Source organism: Macrobrachium nipponense, chromosome 31 (assembly GCF_015104395.2).
Source record: "Macrobrachium nipponense isolate FS-2020 chromosome 31, ASM1510439v2, whole genome shotgun sequence".
Classification (NCBI taxonomy): Eukaryota; Metazoa; Arthropoda; class Malacostraca; order Decapoda; family Palaemonidae; genus Macrobrachium; species Macrobrachium nipponense.
The window spans coordinates 15,141,852-15,162,889 of record NC_061093.1 but is presented as its reverse complement, the minus strand read 5'-3'; the positions used below and the strand labels follow the sequence as shown (position 1 = coordinate 15,162,889).

Sequence of the window (21,038 nt, the reverse complement as noted above, 5' to 3'; positions counted from 1 at the left end):
TGTGTGTGGTTGTAAAATATACATATGTCAACTTTCAGCTACATCCGATGCTTTGACAAGGAGCAAAGTCCAAAAAACCGTGTTACAGAGAGCCTGAATCTCATAGTAGCCTCTTCGTATTTCTATTATCTTCTGTTGCTTCTTTCTAATGAATGCCACATTCTTTAGAAGCGGCTCCTTTGGTGAAAAGCTTCCATGAAGTCCCGCAATATATACATATATATATATATATATATATATATATATATATATATATATATATATATATATGTGTGTGTGTGTGTGTGTGTGTGTGTGTGTGTGTATTACATATTTAAATTGCTTTTTTGTTGACCTGTGGTTGATAGACGGATGTGGTGGGCAATGACATTCTTTGAAATGATAGATAGATATAAGCGTTAGCTCTCACGGAGACAAGAGGGAATGTCTTTTGCTAAGAATTTACTGTCTCAGAAGTGTCACCTCGACATAGATTTGTATTTGCATGGAAAATTCCTCGAACGATGTGTTCGTGTATGCGTCTGTTTCTGTGGGCGGAACCAGTGAGAGATGAGTGTTATTTAGAATAGATTACTTTCCTAACAAGGAAAATATAGAATGTAGAAAAGTCTATTATGTGTAGATCAGGAATTATGAAATAAATGAAGTGCTGTTACACAATCGGTTTTGCACAACGACTTCGGACTTTCATTTGGCGATGGTCAAAATTTTTGCTTTTTTTTTTTTAGAGAAATAAAATTATTTTAGTAATTCAGAGTTTGATTTAGTGCCCAAATCAATTTTTACAAATGTCTTGTGAGTTGATTAGAGATTTCAAGTAGGTCACTCAGTATTAGTGCCTCCTTTATGGTTTAGATTTTTTGGTGGCAGCGGTTAAACTAGGTCGTTTTCGGACTAGGTTGTGGGTTGTCCTTTGTGTGCATTTGTAAAAAAAAAGGTCGGTTGTTCATTGGTTTTGTTGAAGGGGAAGGTGGCTTTTGGCATTTGGATTTGGTATTGGATTATTCTTGTAGAATGGGCGTTGTCTGTCTGCGCGTTCGGATCAGCTTCGTCCCGTAGTCAAGCATAATCTGTGGAAGGTGCTATTTATTACGCTGTTCTTTTTTTTCTTTTTTTTGTGCGTTCAAAGATACCTGTCGGTAGTTAAGAAATGAAGTGGTTGTTCACGTATGAGTAAGTACGCGGGAATGTGTAGCCTATATTTGTAATTTTCTTTCTTTCAGTTTTTTTTTTGTTTTTTTGTTTTGTTTTTTGAAGCAGAATTCTGTTTTTGGACGAGAGTCACACACCACAGTGGGCCAGGAGGTGGACAAAAACCAAAAAAATTATTGTTTAGTTTTATCGAAATTATATTAAAAACGTAAATTAGAATAATTTTTAGAAAGGGAACCGTATATTATATTATTATTTAAGGAGTATGGGTTAGACTGGCGCTATGGATTTTAGACGCAATCGCCTAAGTACATTCTCTCCCACTATGCTAGTGATTAGTCTACATCAGAATTGTGTGCATGTAGCATCTGTGATATTAGGTCTGTATTTCATTAGTTTATAAGAGAGTTTCAACAAGTTCACTGCGTGTTATATCTGTGACTAAACTTTTCAAATATTGTGTATAACATGCAATTAAACCATGTGATACTGATGTATACAAAAGTACTTCAAATATTTTTTAGTTAACAAAAACAAGTGTGCGGCAATTTTTTCGCTTGCATTTGCTTCGTATCTCTTATGGATTTTATTATACTAGAACTTGTGTAGAAAGCGAAAATATTTGTTTTCTTTGCACCAATTTGCACTTAGAGCTTTTGTGGGCAATAAATAACCGAAGCGCTACCTCCCCTATCATGGCGCCATTCAACCGGGGAACCGGGGAGTCTGAGTAACCAAACGGCATAAGGTGACTAGAGTTGCTACATGGTGCTTTCAAAGGGTTGGTGGCAAATCCCAGCCTAAAAAGTTGGAGGGGTTTGGGTTGCTATAAGTTTTGGATTTTAAGGTTGTTCAAAGGATTTGCTTGGTTTAGGGCAGGAAAATATGTAGAACCTGTAAATTAGGAAAGACATGGAGCCATTGCATAAGGAAATATTTACTGCCTATACTACAATTACTATTTTGCAATAAAGATTATCAGTGGGTCAATGGCAAAGCACTTAAAAGCAAACCCTGTGGTTCTGAGATCAATCCCAGGTGGTTCCTTTGAAGAGTTAGAGAAGCGTTTTTCTGGTGCTAGAAATTCACTTCTCGTTACACATCCATAAATGAAATTCTCAAATGAAACTAAAAATGAGTCGTTAAGAATGCTCAGGCCCTTATGTTTGAAAGTGATTTTAGAGCAGCATTTATATAAGAGGAGATGAAACACTTCAGTCTATTTCAGTTATTCGTACTAGTGATATTATTTTAAAGAATGTTTTTTTTTTCTATTACATTGTAGGTTAATCTTTTTTAACTTTTTTTCAGATAAAGAATCTAAGATATCCCAAAATGGGTTCAGCAGTGATCATTACTTACTTTGATCTTTTTGAAGAACTTCGCAGAGGTATCAAAAGTCAAAAGATAAAAAATGTTAATGACCAAGATGCCAAAATACTATTGAAAGAATTTGTTTTTCAGTGTAACAAATGACAGTGAAATTTCGGAGTCAGGTTTTTCAAGAATGCAGAAATTGCATCCGAAATTACTGGCCTCGATCAGACCTTTGTTTATAAACTTTATGTGATTTTATCAACATTGTCATCTGGTCTTGATATCGATGCAAATAAATTTGAAAGGTTTTGCTTGGACACTGCCGAATGTTATGTACAAAAATATAACTGATACTACATTCCCCAAAGCTTGCATCGGTTACTAATTCATGGTGCTTCAGTTATACGCAACTTCAATCTACCAATTGGCATATTATCTGAGGAGGCACAAGAAGCAAAGGATAAAGAATTCAAGAAGTATAGGGAATCTTTCAAAAGGAAAACATCACGAATAAAGACAAATGAAGATTTAATGAGAAGATTACTTTGTTCATCTGATCCCTTGATAAGTTCTCTAAGAAAAGTAGACAGACCTGTAAAAACTGAACCACCTGAAGAAAGCAAAAATTTAACCTTCCAAAATACTCTGATTTGTAACATGTACTCTTGATACGAGTTAAAGTTCCTTTTTTATATTTTTTTTGAAATGAATTAAATGCTTTTATTTCTATATTCATATTACTATAGTATAATAGTATAACCAAAATGTTATTCTTTACGTTCATTAAAATATTGTAAAATCTTTAAAGACAACATTTGATAGAAAAAATCTTATTTTTTTATAATTTTATTCATATCTTTTCTGCTTTGAATAAAGGTATCAAATATAAAGGTTATATAGTTCTAACTCTATATTTTACCTAATACACAAAATTGGGTAAACATATCACTCATATTATTAAATATGCTTGTAAATACAATACTCAAAACGTTTATAAAAGAAAATGGTAAATAATACTTGGATGTAAAAGCAAAAACTAATTTTGTCCAAAAAATTACTGTTCTGGCCCACTGAGGAACGTAAGTTTCCAGACAATACCTTTATTCTTGGTTGTCGTTATTGCATTCTTATGTGTGAAATCGCTAACGGGTTTGGTCTGAGTGTGTGAGTGTGTTCGCGCATACGGAGTTCGTCGCTAGCTCAGCGTTTTTCGCCAAGTAACACACGCCAGCCTCGGTTGGACTGGGAAGTGGTAGCGCTTGCAATTTACTTTTTCTCTCTCTCTCGAGGTCTTGTGGTCATACGTGCATGCCAGTAGCTGTTGTGGTCAAAGGGGATCTTGAGGGGCACTTGGAGGGAGTAAAGGTGAACTTGAGGCGCGTTTACACCAGTGCAAATTTTCGTGCGCACAGGAGGCATTGGCCTATTTCATGGAGAGGCAAGCAGAAGCCAGAAGCATGCCTCTGCGTAAGGGGTGGCATGCCTCAAATCTGTGCGCACAGGCCAATGTGCACACACGCACGTAGGCGCAAGTGTCTCCCCATCCCAGATGGGGAAACTCGTGCAACAGTCACCAATCGCACGCCAGCCACAATTTTATTTACTCGTGTTTACTATATTTGCCAGTATGGCGGATTGGTCGAACGAAAAAAATATGAACGTTATTGAGGATTAGAGTTCCTTTTCTTCTCTGTAGAAGGCTAATTCCGATAATTATAAAGACAGGATCAAACGGAGTGATGCCCTGCTGTTCCTGAAAGCTAAATATGATTTAGGGACGTTAAAGATAGTCCTAAACTAAATAAAATGCTTTCGGTCGTACTTGTGACGGGTACACAGGACTACATGACGCCTTTTCCTTCGATTTCGTTTATGTCTCAAAATAACACCAGCTTGGTCGAGAGCAGACATGTTGACGAATGCTTCACTCTCGGTGAGAACAGAAACAGGCATGCGGCTACGGCACGCGTAAACGTGCGTATTGCATGCGGAGAGGCATGCGTAGCAGCGCTGCAACTAGGCGCAAGGCGCACGGGTGTAAACGCGCCTTTAGGGAAACCAGGGGGAACTGTAGTAGCAGAGGATTTATGCTGTGGGAGAAATCTCTCTCTCTCTCTCATTTAACCCCCGTTTTCTTCGCTTGGCTCGGGTCCCGTTTTCTATTCTCGAGGGAAAACTGAAATAATATGATTTGAAACCAGCGGAGCGCATCGGCTATTGGGGTGCCTACCATTTCTTTTCCGGCGTTGTGCATTGCGTAATGCATTAATTGGGATGTAACTGGGTTGTGAATTGGGTAAGAATTTGTTGAAAAATAACTGGGGTAAGGGCGAATCTCAGTGAGTACGTGTTTTATTTCTTTTATTTTTTTCTTCATTCTTGAGTTTTCTTTTCTCTTTCCCAAGTAGGAAAATAGTTTTGTTTTTGAAAATAACCTTTCTGTACTCGTGACCAGCTAAAGGGGAATTGCATCTTGCCTTTGAGAAAGTACAAAGTTTTAGCGAGGTGGCTAATGAAAAAGAAATCGAGAATTCGGACGAAAATGAGTCCGTTTCAGGGGGTAAGGTGCGGCATAATGCCCCAATCAGTGCAGAATTTTATTGAGAATATTAATTGTTATTTTAATTAATGATAACGGACTTACAGATGACAGAGAGGCATTTAAATTAGCAGATCGTTGCCGCGATCATCGTTATGCTAAATGCAAAAACTGGTCAAGTCTCCAAAAATTTCTTAGGACAGCCTATGGACCTGAAGATTGCGAAGGCTTAGTCTGCAGTTTTGTATGATTTTAATTCTCAACATTATGTTGCCACAATTGACTTAGTAGAAACGATGAATGGGTCTGGATGGGTGAGTAATGATAGTATATCCTTCGATGATTTTCAGAGACTTTTATGTTGGTCTGAGTTGGTACGTGAAGGAATTACTAGTTGTGTTAATAACACAGACTGTGTCTGATGAGACGCTGAATATTTCTCAGTACATGAGAATACGCCCAATTAACCGCCAGTTAGGAGCACTTTGTCTGAATCTGCAACTTCTTTTGATTTAACACCGAAAGGCGATTCAGCTTTTGTTTCTCATAACTATTGCGGGAGAATAGAACCTCATAGAGAGCCTAATATTGCTTGTAGCGGCCCTGTGGCCGAATTTAATGGTGACAGGGCGTTTGTGGATCAAGTACGGCCGCTCAGTTGTTTTAATTGCCTTATGATAGGGCATATTAAGAAATTCTGCAGAGTTAAATATTGTAATAGTTGTAAATGTTCTGAGCATTATTGGCGGTCTTGTCCGTTTCTGAATAGGAATAGTGTTTGTCCCGCATTTCAGGGTTTGTTAACTCGAGTGAGATAGCTCATGAAGGGGATTATTTGAGCGAAAGTCAGTCAGTCAGGTTCTTATAATGTTCGTGTCATGTAGCTTTCTTGAAGGATCTAATTGAGCCTAAACTGGTAGTGAGAGGGACAGCGTCCAATTCAGTTGTATGTATATTTATCGATACCGGAGCGTCTGTCAATATTATCAATTTTGATTTTTATCGGTTGTAGTTTGTCAGTACCCTCTGATATTTTGGGGTCAGCGGATATTTGTTTTTCTCTTGAGGATAGAGAATTTGTTGAACCAGTATTGGTCATAAAAGGGGCTGCTTTGGGGAATAGGATCTTATTGGGTGACCCTGCGTGTCGGCGTATAAAATTTCTGTGCATACTGGTGTTGGAGGTAAAACAGTGGTGGTCCCTGGGGTGTTTGCCCCTTATGTAGATGTTGAAGAAATGGGGGCTGTTGATGATAATATTGGTAATGTTATTGCAGATAACGTTTATGTTAAAGTAGATTCTGGGATAAGTCCCATGATGGCGATGCGCCTGATCGCCAGATGAATACTATATATAAAGCGGTTTTGGCTGATAATGTTGTTTTAGAGCCAGGTAAAAGTTCAGTTAAAAGGTGCCTCAAAGCCCAATCAAATGTGTATTGTGGAAGGTAGTGAGAAGATTAAGAGTATAATAAGGGCAGTTTCTATTAATGATGGGTCTACGGGTGTTACGCGGGTACAGCTGTTGAACTGTAATGCCACAGTTATGAAATGCCAGAAAAATACATATATCCTAGATTTTATGGATTGGAAAGAACACGACAAATTTGTTGCTGTTGTAGGAGGGCTAAATGAATTTTCTGAGGCAGAGATGCAAGCTAGGAGACAGGTTTTTAGAGATCGTTCAGCTAATGCAGATTATAAAGAATATGCAGAGCAATTAGGCGACGACTTGGTAGACTTTGCAGATATTGTTGCATTGAAAGGGGATAAGCTAGGATTAACTATTGTGTTAGAACACAAGGTCCCTTTAGTAAAGGGTACTAATCCGATTTATATTCCAGCTTATAGGATCCCATATAAGATTAAGGAACAGCTAGAACAGGAAGTTGATAAATGGGAGGAAGAAGGCATTATTAGGCCTAGTTCATCGCTTTTTAATTTTCCCGTACTAGCACTGCCTAATTAAGAAAGACGGTTCCGTGCGGGTCTGTGTAGAGTTCCATAGATTGAATGAACAGACTAATCCTGACAGATATCCGGTCGCTTGTATGCCAAACCAATTTGTTGAGATAGGGGGTCGAAATATATATTTCTCTACAGATCTTATGCAGGGGTTTTAGCAAGTTCCTCTTAATACACGGCTTTCTCACTGCCGAAGGGGCATTTCAAGTTTACGCAGATGCCTTTTGGTTTGTCAGGTAGTTCTATGACTTTTACACGGTTAGTTAATACAGTTTTGCATGGATTGTTGGGAAAGTCTGGATGACATTGATTGCTACAGACTCCATAGAGGAACATTTGCAAGTGCTTAGGGAAGTCTTTAGAAGACTTATATTAGCTGGCCTTAGGGTCAGATTGGGGAAATGTGATTTCTGGAAAAAACAAATAGTTTATTTTGGACATGTCATTTTTAAGGAAGGTGTTAAGGTCAATGATGAAGTTAAAGCTATTGTTGATTTTCTTGTCCCTAAGTCTAAGAAGCAAGTCCGTTCCTTCATCGGGATGGCTGGCTTCTTTAGACGTTTTGTGAAGGGTTTTTCTATTTTGTCAGCTCCCTTAACGGACGTTTTATGGGATGATGTGCAGTTTGCATGGGGCGAATCTCAAGAGTTAGCTTTTTAGATTATTAGTAAATCCCCGTGTTGAAGTTCCCAGATTTTAGTCAGCCGTTTACCCTAGTGACGGCATAGGTACCTGCCTTATGCAGAAATTTGATGGTAAATTTCATCCTATTGCTTTTTATAGTCGCAAATTTAAGATGCGAGGTAGCAATGAAGGATGATGTCTACAATTGACAAAGAAGCTTTTGCTGTGGTTTCTAGCTTAGTTCATTTCAAGATGTTGCTATTCGGTAACAAAGTTGAAGTTCTTACGGATCATAAGCCGTTGTTGGATCTTTTTAATAAGCCAGATCTTTCTCCTAAGAGGGCTAGATGGTCTTTGACAAATCGAGATTTTGATGCCAAGCTTAGATATATTGAGGGAAAATCTAACGTAGTTACTGATTCCCTCAGCCAAGGCTTTCCTTAGAGGGGAATTAGTTAGGGCAACTTATAAGTTGAACTTTTCTGGGTTAGAGTTAGAGGGTAATTTTTTAGTTAAGAAGGTCAAATATAAGCTGCGAAGCAGTGATGATAAAGGGGATACGACACATTATTGTCCCTAAAGAGTTTGATTCCTACAGTACTCAGGATTGTTCATTGTGAATTTGGTAGCCCGCATTTGGGGATTGAGAAGACGTATCATGAGATACGCACGAAATATTTTTGGAAAAACAGGGCTTCTTCTGTTGAAGATTTTGTTAGGTCTTGCTCTGTGTGCAATGCTTGTAAGCCAGCGAAGATTACCTCTTGTAGGTTAGGTGCATTTCCTGTGTCGCCAAGGCCATTTCAAAGTCCGCATGGACGTTCTTGGGAATTTTTGTGAGTCTAGATACGGTCATAAATATTTGTTTGTTGTTGTTGACGAGTTGACTAGGTTTGTTGAAATTTTTCCGTAGAAAAATAAAATTTCTGAAGAGGTCGCTATCAACTTCTTTCAGGGTTGGATCTGTCGTTACGGAACTTCCGAGGTTTTGATAACGGATAATGGGAGGGAATTTGTGAATAAGATTTTAGAATGTCTTGCAGAAGTTATGGGGATAAAAAAAAGGACCATTATCCCGTATAGACCAGAAGCTAACGGGTTGTGTGAGAGAGCCAGTATATAGCGCAAGTCCGACATAGCATTAACATTATGGTTAGTGATACAATAGGTATGTCTCCGACAGAAGCATTGTTTGGTTATCCAGCACGAGGCACGTTTGATTTATTGTCCATTCCTGCTAATTGTAATGATACAGTTAGGTCTTTGGTCTTTACGGCTAAAGGTATATGTGCCTTAGCAGAAATATTGAGTCCAAAACGCAAGAGATGGATGACAGAAGTAATTCAAAGTCAGCTAATGTTAATATTGCTGTTGGTGACAAAGTTTTTGTGAAAGTCAACGTCTGTAACCAGCTCAACTATGAACTATGTCCTCATTTTGAGGGTTCGTTTCGGGTTGTTGATATTATGACAGGAAATAGATTTGTTATCTTAGATGAGAATACAGGTTTGTCTAGATTGACGCACATATCCAAGATTAAGAAGACAAGGTAATTGTGTCCGGATGTCAATATTTTGTATTTTTATTCTCTTTGTGCGGAATTTGGTTTTGGGTTTTGTTACACATCGCTATGACTTGGTGAGATTTTGTCAGATTCCTTTGTATATTATTTACATCTCGAGTTTTTCCTAATTTTTTCGTGTGGGTTGATCTGTGACATGTTTACCATAGAGTTGCATGGGGAGTTTTGATGGTGCGGGAAAATCTTTGTTTAATAGAGTAAATCCCATTAGGAGAGTTTCTTATGACTTACAGAAGTTGGTTGATGTTTCCGTAGTATGTGCCATGGCTTCGAGAATCTTTATTGTTGAACAACATGGTGTTGAAGTCCCCAGAGTTTTTGTGTTTTTTTGCATATGTATATATTTTTTTTTCTAGGGGAGAAAGTTGGATTGTAATGAACTGTTTTGATCTCTTTGTGGTGGTTTGGATAAGGTTGGTCGTTTTTCTTTGGGTTTAACATGTGAGGTCATTATCTTGGTTATTGGAGATGTTTGTCGGCTTATGCTAAAAAGCAGTTTAACGTTTTGCAGGGAGTAGACTATTTTTGCTGTGATTTTCAGTAATGCGGCGGTGACTTATTATTAGGCCAGTTTGTATTTCGTAGTTATAATTTGGTTTTTCTTTCTTTTGGAGTTTTTGAGTCGTTTTGATGAGTAAAGTTGTTTGTTTCTTTTTTATGATGCCGTGAGTTCGTTCAGAAGTTATTTGGTTATGTTAGTTAAGTAATTTCTCAGATAATGGGTTTTGAATTTTTGGGAGATGTTTCTTTGCTGTTTTGTGAGTTATCTTTGCAGTAGCAGATTATTTGCAGTAACAAACTGTTAGATCTAGAGTTGATTCAGTGCCCAAATTAATTTTTGCAAATGTCTTGTGAGTTGATTAGAGGTTTCGAGTAGGTCACGCTACCATATTCAGTATTAATGCCTTATGGTTTACACACACACACACACGTATATTTGTAATTGTTACATTTAAAATATATATTCCACATATAAATAAGCCGATGACCCAAGGGGTCACTGTTGACATAGCAAGGAGTGTGATAGGGACCGATAAAAGAATGCAACTAAACCTTGGCGTGTTGTATCAGCGTCCTGGTTTGCATTCGCCTGTGGTAATCAAATCCATTGTTGTGTAAAACAGGTCACAGTGCTTTCGCTTGGGAACATGTTGACCTATAACCCACAGACGACTACGTGACTTCCTCTCATATGTTCGTCTGTCTGTATGTTAGTATGCTGAACTAAGCTTTGCTCTCCTATGATTTTGTAAATGCATTATAACTCAGAACTCTACTTCCTCTCCTAGAATCAAGTTCTCTTAACCACCTTCTTGCCTCTACTCAAGAGATGTAGTTTTGCAAATATATTGTTAAGTTTATCATCATGAGTTTGAAATATCTTCGCCTTTATACCCAAAGAAGATACTGACTTAGAAATTATTGTCGCAATCGATGATACTCCGACGAGGATGGGAAGTATACAAACAGATACTTGCGTATAACATCGCAGGTCTTAATAACCCACGGGTGCCTTGTTATACAAAGGCCCAACCCTACATTGGTGGCAGCTCAGACTATTCCACATCATCCGAAAACTAACGATTCTTAGAAAATTAACATATCAGAAGTCAACAAAGGCAAGAGAATCTTCAAGCAACTTAGTGTCTCTATGGCAACGCAAGCATCCTACGAACAGTAAGAGATGTCCTTCATTGAGAATCATTCAAGAGGTTGTATCATCGCTTATTGAGCGTCTTCAACATTACATATCTTCAAGAAACAAACCTGACGTGTCTGCGGCATCGGATCTTCATGGACAAAGCAACAGGAAACGGATCATTCAACAAACAAACAACGCACGATCTGAACGTGTGCTGAGAAATCGGGTCACCCGTGGAGCAGCGACGGGAAAGCCAAGGCCGTGACGTCATCAAAACACCAAGATCTTCCTCCTATATACCGAGCTAAGTACATCTTATCATTCATTTGGTGTGTGACTTTGGGTGTTCTCCATACACAGACGATCGTCCATTATTCCTGGGGGTGAGTATACGTTATTCTTAATCTTCCTTTCTTGCAGGAATCTATCTTCAACTTCGGATTCTTGCCCTGCAGACCTTTTTATCTTTGTTGCTAATTCTTTTTGCTTCCAGAAGTTCTCCGGAAATATCTTTATCATATTATCTATTTTTAATCTTATCATTTTGGGGGACACTGTTATTATCTGTAACACATTTTTTCTTATCTTATACTGCATATGCGTTTACGCAGTGGATGAGTGTATTCATATAGATATTTCGATAGGATCGCTAGGAATCGTAGTGATAACAAAAAAAACAAAAGTCACGATGGCCACCTCTGCACTCAGTAACCCTGCACCCAACAACCCAGTAGTAACCTTAGTCAGTGCAAGGTCTGCAATTGCTCCTTTTCAAGGCTGGGTTAACAGGTTCTTGCCTCAAGGCGTCGAATCTTGGATCTCGTCAGTGGATGCTATTTAAAAGCAAAATGCACCACTGACCCATCCTTACAATCACAGGAAGCTAAAAGTTTCATTGACTTTGCTAAAGGAGATGCAGGTTCGTACCTGAGAGGAGTCTCTTTCCAAGAGGCAGATACATGGGATGAATTTAAAATTAGATTACAGGCCATATATGGCAGTGAAGAAGCCTTGGATGTAGTTTTAGCTTTGAGGAATATCATTAATCTGGTCTCTATGACTCAACTTAACGTTGTAGAGAGGGCGGCACTACTTGCTGACTGGCTGAATGAATATCTGGATAGTTTGCTTACTTCCTCTTGGGTTACAGGAAGGAACATGGCTGTGAAAGATTTTATCAGGCTCACATATTTAACCCGCTTGACAGTTATGTTGCCGGAAGCCTTGGTACGCTGTTTTGACAAGAAGCTATCGCCCGACAGTATGGAGCTAGACATATATAAACAAATTAAGAAACATATGTCTAAGTGCACAGATCTGGACCCCTTGCTTACTCAAGTTTTTGCAAAGAATAAAAGTAAACCACAGCAAGTAAATATAGTCAGTAATAACGCAGCAGGGGTAACTTGTTTTAATTGTAAGCGCACAGGGAAGGCATATGATTGGAGACTGCCGAACGTGTTATTGTTCAATTCATAACAGCTCCAGTCATTCTTACAATCGTTGCTTCTCACGTAACCAACAGCAACATAATGCTAAAAACACACAAAACGTTGCCAATGATAATAAGAAGAAGAATCCTCATTACCTTAAAAAGAAACAGGTAAACAGTAAATCTGCTCAAAATCAGAAACACACAAATCGTGCTTCTGGAAATTCTGTTCCCGGGCCATCTAACCAGAACTCACAGAGTAAGTCAAATTTTCTGAGTGTGCAAAGCAAACCAAATACCATGTAATTAACTCCAGCGGGGGAGAGAGTGATGTTGAGTCATTCGTATCAACATCTTTTGAATCAAATAACAAATTTAATCACCTGCAAGACCTATGCGAGACCCAGAATTTTCCTATGAACCACACGACCGAATCCAAAAATTCAGTGCAGGTTCCTGTATACTTTCACCGTGTACATGCTATTAACAGTAAAGATGAATTACGTCCTACCTTGCATGCCATAAATTTAGAACACCGACCCTTCACACTGTATTTTGATTCCGGTAGTCCATGTAATATCATGGATTTGCGGACTCATCACATGTTGTTTTCCAACTTCCCTATTGAGAAGTCGGGAGTATGACTTTCGGGTATCGGTAATAATGAATTAAGTGTAGTAGGCTTAACTCAGATTCAGTACAAGGTGGGTAAGCACACTCTTACCGATACCTTTATAGTTGTACAAAACATTGATATGTATCCAGCTGTAATTATAGGATACCGGTCTATGGGGAAAACATTACCTTAGCCCCTGCCAAACACGGCACGTATATCAAAGGAAAATTCTATAAAACTTCCAACACTTTAAAATCAGTTTTGGGCAAAAAAGAGACAGACAATCAAACAGTAACGTACATTGAGGAACCAATCACTTGTCTCATGAATCATGACATTGTTCAAGCGACCCAACAGAATTCTCGCACACCCGTAATAGTAGATTGCACGCAAACTCTCGAGCCGAACATACCTTCGAATATATTAGTGCGTGTAAAGAAGACTTTGCCGGGATCTGAAATGTTAATTAATCCTTTCCAATTAACGGACTGTCCGTAACACAAGTACTATACACTGTTGATTCAAAGCAACAAGTTAACATTGAAGTCTGTAACCATTTGAATACTAATCTGGTGAGCCACAAAAATCAACCCATCGTGGATATGGAAGTTTATAAGTATCGCATTCTTACTGTTGCTGAAATTAATCCCGCTCAACCTGTTGTGGACGAATCCCTCTTACAATCTATCAAAAGTAAAATCAATAAAGACATTCAAGAAGAGGAGATTCAGCAGAATTTTTTTGATCTTTTAACTAAATATCACGATGTTTTCTCCACTACCAAGGGATCTCTGGGAAAAACGGATGTCATTGAACACTAAATACGGCTAAAAGACAAGCATAAAGTTATTTATGTACCTTCGTACCGACTCCCTATGAAATTCCAGAATGAGATCAATGATGAAGTAGGTAAAATGTTAGAAGAAGGAGTCATTAGGAAATCGAACAGCCCTTATAATTTCCCCTTAATCGTCGTACCGAAAAAAAGATCGGACTTGGCGTATTTGCGTAGATTTCTGTCGCTTAAATGAGGAAACTATTCCAGATCGATTCCCCAGTGCCATGTACTGACGATATTTTATCTTTGTTAGGACAGAACAAATATTTCACCAGTTTGGACTTAATTAAAGGCTTTCACCAGATACCTTTAGAAAAAGAGAGTATCCCATACACTTCCTTCAGCACAGCCAGGGGACATTATGGATTTTTACGTATGCCTTTTGGTTTATGTTGCGCCCCAATTACATTCACCAGAATGATTAATATAGTGTTCGGAGACTTGTTAGGGGATACCCTACATGCCTATATGGACGACCTTGTAATCTTTTCTAATACCTTAGAAGAACATTTACGTAAACTAGAGCTAAGGCTACAGAGACTAAGGCAACATAATTTAAGAGTGAAGATAACTAAGTGTGAGTTTTTTAAAACAGAACTAGTCTATTTAGGTTTTACGGTGTCTAGTCAAGGTCTTAAGGTAGTCCACGATAAGGTGTTGGCTATCCGTAACTTTCCGATACCTACTAACGTCAAGGGGATACAGCAATTTTTTGGCTGTAGTGGATATTACCGGCGTTTTATACGCAATTACTCAATTATAGCCGCTCCTCTAACCGATCTTACGAAGAAGGGCGTAGATTTTATATGGTCTGAAAAGCATCAACAGGCGTTCGATAACTTGAAAGAGGAATTATGCAGTTCATCTATCTTAAAATTTCCTGACTTCAGTAAGGAATTCTTTATCACAACTGACGCCTCAGACCAAGGGGTAGGAGGGGTACTGCTTCAGCAATATGTCAAACAGTTCTTCCCTATAGCTTTTTATTCACGTAAACTGAGACCTTCAGAAAGTAAATATGCAGTAATAGACAAGGAAGGGCTAGCTATTGTTAACTCACTAGTACATTTTTAGTTTATAATATACGGCTATCCTGTCAAGGTTCTTACTGACCATAAGCCCCTAACCGACTTCTTCAAAGGCTTTAGTCACAGTCCCAAAAGAACTTAGTGGCATATGATCATTCAAGACTTTGGCGCAAGAATAGGATATCTTCCTGGGAAAGCAAATATCATTGCTGACACACTATCATGTAATCCCGCGCCATCTTGTATGGAACCATTAGCTCCATTAGCTGAACTAGTAGATATATCATCATCCATGCCTATTGTTAAAACTGTATCTGAACAGGAAGATCCGGGTTGGAGCGCTGAACTAGTACAGACTGAACAAAGAAAAGATCAGCAGTTAAAGAAAATAATAGATGCTTTGAACAGGAATCCTAAAGAAAAGGAATATGTGAAGTATACGCAGCAGAATTATATAATCAAGGATAACATTCTGTGTAGGTCCGCGACAAGGAAAACCCAAAGCACCCCGCAGGTGACTAACGACCAGGTAGTGGTACCAATCTCGCTTATATCAATCGTCTTAAACTGGTTGCATTTCAATCCATTACATGTTCATCCTGGGTTATCTATCATGTCACTGAAAGCCAAATCACTATTTTATTGGCCTACGATGCTTACAGATATAAAAAAACACATAGCTAATTGTCACATTTGTCATGGAAACAAAGGGCACACTAAGACACCTGTCAGCCTGGGGGCCTATCCCGTGCCCAACCAACCCTTTGAAAGAGTACACTTAGCTTTATTAACAGGGTTTTACGAGTCTGACCGAGGAAATAAGCACCTCTTAGTGTTAATAGATGCCTTGACTCGACATACAGAATTGATAGGACTAAAAACTAAAACCGCAATTGAATGCGCTAGGAAATTTTCCGAGGGCTATATCTGTAAACATGGAATTCCACACATGATAATCTCTGACTCGGGTGGAGAATTCAATAATCATTTCCTTAATTCGTGTGATTTCCTTTGCATTAAGAAAATCAATACATATTTATCACCCAGAGTCGAGTGGATTAGTTGAGAGGGTAAATAGGAAGGTGTTAAATGTCCTACGAGTTACACTTGGGGGAATGGATCTCAACTGGGATATTGCCATACCCGTGGTTCTAAGTACTCTTAACCATTCATATCATGTATCTATCAAACTGTTGCCGCACGAGGCATTGTACGGTACCCCAGCTAGGACACCTTTCCATGCATTTACGCCTACAACCAATTTATCAAACCCCCTACGGGATGTTATGGAAGCAAGTGTAAGCCGATATAATATACTTCGTAAGAATTTAGAAGAATCACAAATCATAATGAAAAGAAATCATGATAAAATCGCTAAGCCAACTAAATCATATGCAGTAGGCGATCAAATATATATACAAATATATGTACACAAGGGTTTGAACTACAAGCTAACACCTAAGTTTGAAGGCCCGTTTAGCATTTTAGAAATATTAACGGCCAACAGACTAAAAGTTCAAAACATATCCCAACCTACTGACGTGAGAACAATACCGTGGGCTCATGTTCGCAGTTAAGGGAAAGAGGGTAGAAGGAAAGAAAAGAAAAAAAAGAGAAGAATAATTTATGTATGGCTATATATATGAAACATACCTAATAAAAAGTATATATGAAACTTGCATGATAAAAGTATGTATATATAACTTTTGTATGAAAATATTTTATGTGTTTTGTATAGAAGTAGTTAATTCAAACACGAGTAATTACATATATCTCACTAATGGCAGGTTTCCAACATGAAGCTTATATTGTTCGGATTGGTACTGTTTGTTCAGACATTCTTGTCGTGTGGGAAGAGTGCTAAAACAAAAAATATACATTTTACACATGGCTCTATCATTGAAAGAACAGAGGACATTTTCATTACAGCAAGCAATATAGTTCTAGAAGTTGATTTGCGAGCAATTTTCCTGCCAGAAGATGATGTCATTAACCTAAAAAGCGATTTGTCGCGGTTTGCCGAATCATTGAATCAATTACACCATCGTCATTTTCCTTTTAATCCAGAGATTTTGCTAGCTCAGACTTTAAGTGTCGCAGAGATGTTGTCATTCGACTTGCAAAACAAAACTGCTGAAGCAGAATGCTTGGCTCGTGATCTACTTATGTGGACCGTGAGACACAGTAGCATAGAAAGACGTAACCCGTTTATATTTGCGGTGCTCAACGTCTTCGGGTCTGTTGCAAGTTTAGGATTGGGAATTTCAAATCGTCTTAAGATTAACGATCAGAATAAGAGAATTGAATTTTTGCAACATGAAAATGAATGAGTTTTTTTCCGAACTCCGTAAACAATTATCATCAATCAATCAACTTATGACATTGGTGAATGAACATTCCAGTAATATCAATCAGATAATGGATGTGCAACACCTGCTGGCAACATTAGCATATTACAGTTCTAAGGTAGACCATATCCATACAAAAGTTTCACATCTTATTGAAAAATCAAAAGACTATGTGGAAGCTATTACGCTAGCTACAAAGGGTGTTCTTTCACCACATCTCTTGCCTATCAAAGATTTAACATTAACTTTAGAGAACGGACGAGGGAAACTTGGTTATATTCCTTTGTTAGATGCACTTAAGATAGAATTTTATTATAGCTTAATATCAGTAAGTGTTGAGAATTAAAGGATCATGATTAACATTTCTTTTAATTCTTCTGATGCCTGGCAATCTTACAAAATTGCACCGTTTCCTACTTTCATGACGAATAGCTCATTACCAGTAATATCTAATCTGACGGGATATGTATTGATTTCCCCTAATAAGGAAACATTTACGGTTATCAGAGACCTGGATAGGTTCACTCACTGTTCTGATGCTATGGGTAATAAAGTTTGTACAGCTGACTCCTTTGAGTTCCACAATATATCAGGGGATTCATGCGAGTTAGGTCTAGTGCTAAACGGCTCTCTCTCTCATACAGGTGAAAGATGTCAGAAACAACTTTACCCTTTTGACGAGTATAAGTTCGCTTACAGGCTGAATAACGGATCGTGGATACGATACAATAGAGCGGGGTTTCACGTCGCATGCCCGGACGGATCAATGGCCTCTTCACGGATGTTCGTCACTGCGAAGGCTGCAGTGGAGTGACACCCAACTACACGGTCCGTGGAGTTAGCACCATCATAAGGGAACGAGCTTACTTCGCGAATTTTTCTTGGTCGAGTACCATCATCCCAGCTTAACCCCTTCCATACAATGCGAAAGTGGCCCATCAAATATCAAAACTGTCTAGTATGGACCGCACTTCAAGGGCTTACCATGTCAATGAGGATCTGCTGTCTGTGACATGCGTGTTGGTGGTAGTTCTGGTCACCGCTAACGTATTTGCTTGGTGTAGGTTGAGGCGAACAAAGATGGATCATCAACAGAATGTCATACCCCGCCCTGACACTTTCCCATTAGCCCTTAAGACATTTGACTTTAGAGCCACTTGAAACTGGCCATTTCATTTGACTCGGGGGAAGTTGTTTGGAATTGTGTTTTGTGTGAAAAGCGGTTTGAACGCTGGCTATATGTGTAACAGGAACCTCCATGGCATTACATTCCATATGTAAAGTATGAGAAGCTTAATTATCATTTATCATACAATATATCTGGTAGCGCACCTAATATAATCAATTGAAGTTCTACAATGAATCAATATGTCTGTGCGTGTACGCACCAGGAATCTATATGATATGCACACTTATCTGAATCTATTTGAATCAGTATATACACACACACACACACACACACACACACATATATATATATATATATATATATATATATATATTATATATATATATATATATATATATATATATAATATATATATTAATCAGGTTGCAACTATTCTTAATCAGTTACCTTTTATCTTACTTGAATCATTATATATACTATATATATATATATATATATATATATATATATATATATATATATATATATATATGCTAATCAGGTAGCACCTATTCTTAATCAGTTACCTTTTATCTTATCACATTTTTGGTACCATTTATTTCGTAACAATATATGATTTTTAGAATGTAATTCTTGTGTCATGCAATCATCAGACGTACGGTAGTACTTTCTGTTGAATATGTATCCCCATGACTATAACATCATTATGTATGACATGTTATCTTTAATTTAGTATGATATCATATGCATTTATCTTGTACGTGAATCTGTATCTTCCATGTACTATTCTTTTTACTTATGAGTATTTTCTATATATCTGATTTTTTTTTGCATATAATCAGTTGAATATCATTCCTTAACCACTTGCTGGTAACTATGGGTTAACTATATATATTCACATTAATGTCTGTATCACACTCCTATAAGTCAAATGAAAGTCAAACTTTATGCGTTGAGTAATGTTCAGTGTTTGGTTTTGTAGCCGACAGAGCAATTAATGTAAGTGTTACATTTAAAATATATATTCCATATATAAATAAGCCGATGACCTAAGGGGTCACTGTTGACATAGCAAGGAGCGTGATAGGGACCGATAAAAGAATGCAACTAAACCTTGGCGTGTTGTATCAGCGTCCTGGTTTGCATTCGCCTGTGGTAATCAAATCCATTGTTGTGTAAAACAGGTCACAGTGCTTTCGCTTGGGAACATGTTGACCTATAACCCACAGACGACTACTCTCATATGTTCGTCTGTCTGTATGTTAGTATGCTGAACTAAGCTTTGCTCTCCTATGATTTTGTAAATGCATTATAACTCAGAACTCTACTTCCTCTCCTAGAATCAAGTTCTCTTAACCGCCTTCTTGCCTCTACTCAAGAGATGTAGTTTTGCAAATATATTGTTAAGTTTATCATCATGAGTTTGAAACATCTTCGCCTTTATACCCAAAGAAGATACTGACTTAGAAATTATTGTCGCAATCGATGATACTCCGACGAGGATGGGAAGTATACAAACAGATACTTGGGTATAACAAAGGCCCAGCCCTACACACACACACACACACACACACACACACACACACATATATATATATATATATTATATGTATATACACGCTCACACACACTATATGTATATATATGTATATATATATGTGTGTGTGTGTGCATGTACGTATATTTTGTTTGCCTTTAAAGGCTTTAATATTGCTTGAGGAATACAATTGACTGTTGTGTATACGTAGTATGTACTGGTTAGTAGGGGAAGGTAGGTCCTCTCGGTGTTGGACGAAGAAAGTCTATGGGCACAAAACATAGCGTTTAACAATATCCTTCGTCTCGACGTAAGCCTTTCTCACTTGCATACTCTTATAACCCAGTATAAATATGAAGGATAAAGCTAACTTTGGCCGATCTGTCGGATGGTACGTCAAGTCCCGACAGATCCCACGGTTATTATACTTTTAATTTTCAACAGATTTTAATTGTTTATAGCATTGGTTTTCAACGTGGTCTATGGACCTCTAGTGGTCCATAGTGACATTTTGGATGTTCCACAGGACACTCATATTTGGTAATATGCTGGAGATTGTATTGGTTCTGAACTGATGGTCCATTTGGTCAATGGACCACTGGTGGTCCATAATAACATTTTGGGTGGTCCACAAGACACTCATTATATTATGTAATATGCAGGAGATTGTATGGGTTCTAAACTAGTGGTCCATTTGGTCCATAGACCACTATTTAGTGGTCCATGGCGACAATTTGCGTGGTTCATAAAACACTCCCTATAATATGCTGGAGATTGTACTGGTTCTCAACTGGTGGTCTACAGACACTAGTGGTCCATGGAGACATTTAGGGTGGTCCACAGGACGTTCACTATATTTGGCAATAAAATGAAGATTTAGATAGCTGGTTCTGAAACTGGTGGTCCATGGATCACTAGTGGTCCATGTGATATTTGGGTGGTTCACAGGACGTTCACTGTATTTGTGAATAAACTGGGGATGCCATTAAGCATTGGTTCTCAACTGATGGTCGGAGGACCACTAATGGTTCATGGCAACATTTTGGGTGGTTCACAGGCCGTTCGCTATATTTGGCAATAAAGAGGGGATGCCTTTAAGCATTGGTTCTCAACTGGTGGTTCATGGACCACTAGCACTCCATGTTTGCATTTTGGGTAATAAACTGGAGACTGGAACATATATTTTCAAATTTACCAGTATGCAGTGAGAGCAATTTTTATTTTTCATATTTAACAAAAATAAAATAACACTTTAATCAACGGTTGTAATTCCTATGCAAGAAATATGT

General features: G+C 38.0%; 1 protein-coding gene across 1 annotated transcript in view; it reads right to left on the bottom strand.

Annotated features, from left to right (window-relative positions):
* Positions 1–20,962: 20,962 nt before the first annotated feature.
* Positions 20,963–21,038, bottom strand: part of LOC135206469 (uncharacterized) — a 13,311-nt gene continuing 13,235 nt past the window's right edge. The window contains exon 3 of the mRNA XM_064237845.1: positions 20,963–21,038. This exon is cut by the window's right edge and continues 587 nt beyond it. The gene's annotated coding sequence lies outside the window, so the exon portion shown is untranslated.